The following is a 3,092-nucleotide window of genomic DNA, read 5'->3' on the forward strand; positions in this document are numbered from 1 at the left end:
GCGCCACACCTTGGTCGGCCTCCTCCTCCCTCCCCCTTTATATATGTGGGAGGGGGCACCCCATAGACACACAAGTTGATCTTTTAGCCGTGTGTGGTGCCCCCCCCCCACAGTTACACACCTCGGTCATATCGTTGTAGTGCTTAGGCAAAGCCCTGCGTCGGTAACTTCATCATCACCGTTACCACGTCGTCGTGCTGATAGAACTCTCCCTCGGCCTCAGCTGGATCAAGAGTTCGAGGGACGTCACCGAACTGAACGTGTGCAGATCGCGGAGGTGCCGTGCGTTCGGTACATGGATCGGTTGGATCGCGAAGACGTTCGACTACATCAACCGCGTTACTAAACGCTTCCGCTTTCGGTCTACGAGGGTACGTAGACACACTCTCCCCTCTCGTTGCTATGCATGTCCTAGATAGATCTTGCGTGATCGTAGGTAAAAAATTTGAAATACTGCGTTCCCCAACAAATATTGAGGCGAGAATTCCATCAAAGCTACAATGAAGATGCCAAGCACTAGGGCAGCATGCAAATCCAATGATTGATGAAAGCAAACCAAAAGAAAACAAAGGCCAGAATAAGCACAAGAGTAAGAGATCAAAAATCACCTTCACTGAGCTATTAGATAAATATCAAAGAAGAGTGCAGAGGAATTCTTATCGGCTAAATCATGCAAAGAAACCAAGATCACCCCCTAGGCGCAAACCTGGGGATCAATATTGACAAATTGCGGATTTTTAATGCAACATATGCATATCCTTATTTTGGGACGCCAATGCCAATGTCGTGGATACCTCCCTATGCTCATGTAAATCCATATCCATCACGGGATAGGTATGATACAAGGGCACATCCTCCATCTTTTTTAGACCTTCTCACTAACATTATGCACCTCCGAGAAGATCAACATTTGAAGAACAATCACATGCCAAAGACCGTTTCAACCATGAGGAATCGGCACGAAGCTCAAGGAAAAGAAAGAGGTGGTCAGGCAAATTTACCACGTTAAAAGAGATGGTCCTAAGAGTGCTACTTCAGATTTGATCTGAAATGAAAAGGAGCCAATTGAAGTGTTTACATTGGCTACTAAAGGCAAAGAGACAATTCTATCAAGTGCCAAATCCAAAGAGAAAAAGTTGAGAGTGCATAGGTAAAACAAGAATTGCCATTACTTCAAACAAAATCACAGCTGAGGTGCCCACTCGGCTTATCATATTGGCAAAAAAAGAAATTGCAAAAGCTTAGTGCACAAGAACTTAAAAAGAGGAACATGGCATGGGTTCCCAAAGGAAGTACTCAAAACAAGAATGATATGCATGTTGCCAATGCAAGAAGTGTGGAAAAGGTGAAGAAACAAAAGAGTGAATGATATGAATAACCAAGCCAAAGGTTTCAACATCTTCAGTCCACACATTATCCACATTCTCCAACTATGCCAATGAATCCGATGCCATGGAATTCATCCTCGGGTATGATTAGTTACCCTCCATGGGCTTATTTTGATCCGTGGATGCAATATATTTTCTTACTTCTTGAAAGGATATTATCACATCATCATACATTCGATTAGCTGCATTTTGTTGCTAATCAAAATGGCCGATATAGAATTATTGACCAAAGCATAAACATGGCCAATATATACTTATCGCCCTTAGCACATAAGAAATGGACGATGGAGTGTTGACATCGTCCTTAGATCAAGCTCTATGCAAGTTATTTTTTGACACGCAAACTTTGCCGAAAAACAGGGGAGCATGTGTTGACACCAGATATTGGCATGGCTAAAAAGTTAATTTAGATGGCCTCATATAGAAAAGTCCTCAACATGAAAAGGTTATGTATCGTCAAAATGAGCAACTTTGATGTTTGGGTCATCGTCATCCGGTCACATCTCAGTTGTGCTTGAAATACTGAGATCTGATATTCAGAGTACTGTTTGGCTGATTACGCATCCAAGAAGACCTCATATGAAAAAGTGTTCTACACGGTATGTCTTCATCTCTTCGGGGCGATTAATCTTTATATTTGGATCATCTTCATTTGAGCCCATATGCATCCTCGACGGACAAAATAGTTCTCTGTAGCAGCAGAAGAGTTTCATGACGGACGGACGAAAGCCCGGATGGTTAATCAGAGAAGAATTTCGTCCGGCTATAGGCGAATCATCTGGCTAGGTACCCGAATGTTTGAGTAATTATGCGACCAATATTCCATACTTTCTCTACCGCAGATGTTGGAAAATAGGCCAAAACACCCTCAAGATGACCTTAATTGGATAAAAAAACGTCCAACATGAAAGTTGTTCGTCTCGTTGAAACAGTTAAATTTGCATTTGGGCGCACCTCCATCCAAGGTCGTATTTGGCCTATAGAATTTGTTGTCTCATAAATACCTAAATCCGAGTTCGGTTAATTTTGGAAGGATTTGGACGGGATTTGGAGTCCTTTTCTTGTACGCGAAGTCCACACGCCTCCTATATAGACAATAGGTAATAGCCAATTGAACAACACACAATCGACAAACTCATGTACCACTTTTTACCTTTACCCATTCCCTTGTTCTTCTTCTACTTCCTCGTTCTTCGTTCGTTCTTCTTGTTGCAGGGCGGCGAACCTCAAGGCCACAGTGGCGATCAGGCCGGCCTAGGGCAGCCCATAGTCGCCACACGCTCTGGTAGGGTTCCTTCCGGGCGTGTGGGGTTTTGGGTCTACAAAAGCTCCCGCCGGATTGCTTGCGTACCACCCTTCCGACCGGATCTCCTTCGACGTGAGTTGCGGTGCATCACCCCCGGCGTCGAGGGTACACAATGACGTGTTCGTGTGCGAACACATCCATGACCATTGATTGGCATCTTCATCTTCTTCCTCCACGAATGAACATATCGAGCTGATGTCGTGACTGAACCATAGCCACATGGTGCCACTACTGGGGTACTGCCCGGAGCGACGGCTGGTATTCAAGTGCATGACCAACAGCAACCTAAGGGAGGGGGGTGCTATCTCGCGCGCGCTCGTTACGACGCTCGGTTTCCGACAAAGTAAAATTTCCAGTTTAGGCAATCAGCGTGAGATTGAAATGGAAGGACAGGCCGG

Source organism: Triticum dicoccoides, chromosome 3A, assembly GCF_002162155.2.
Source record: "Triticum dicoccoides isolate Atlit2015 ecotype Zavitan chromosome 3A, WEW_v2.0, whole genome shotgun sequence".
Classification (NCBI taxonomy): Eukaryota; Viridiplantae; Streptophyta; class Magnoliopsida; order Poales; family Poaceae; genus Triticum; species Triticum dicoccoides.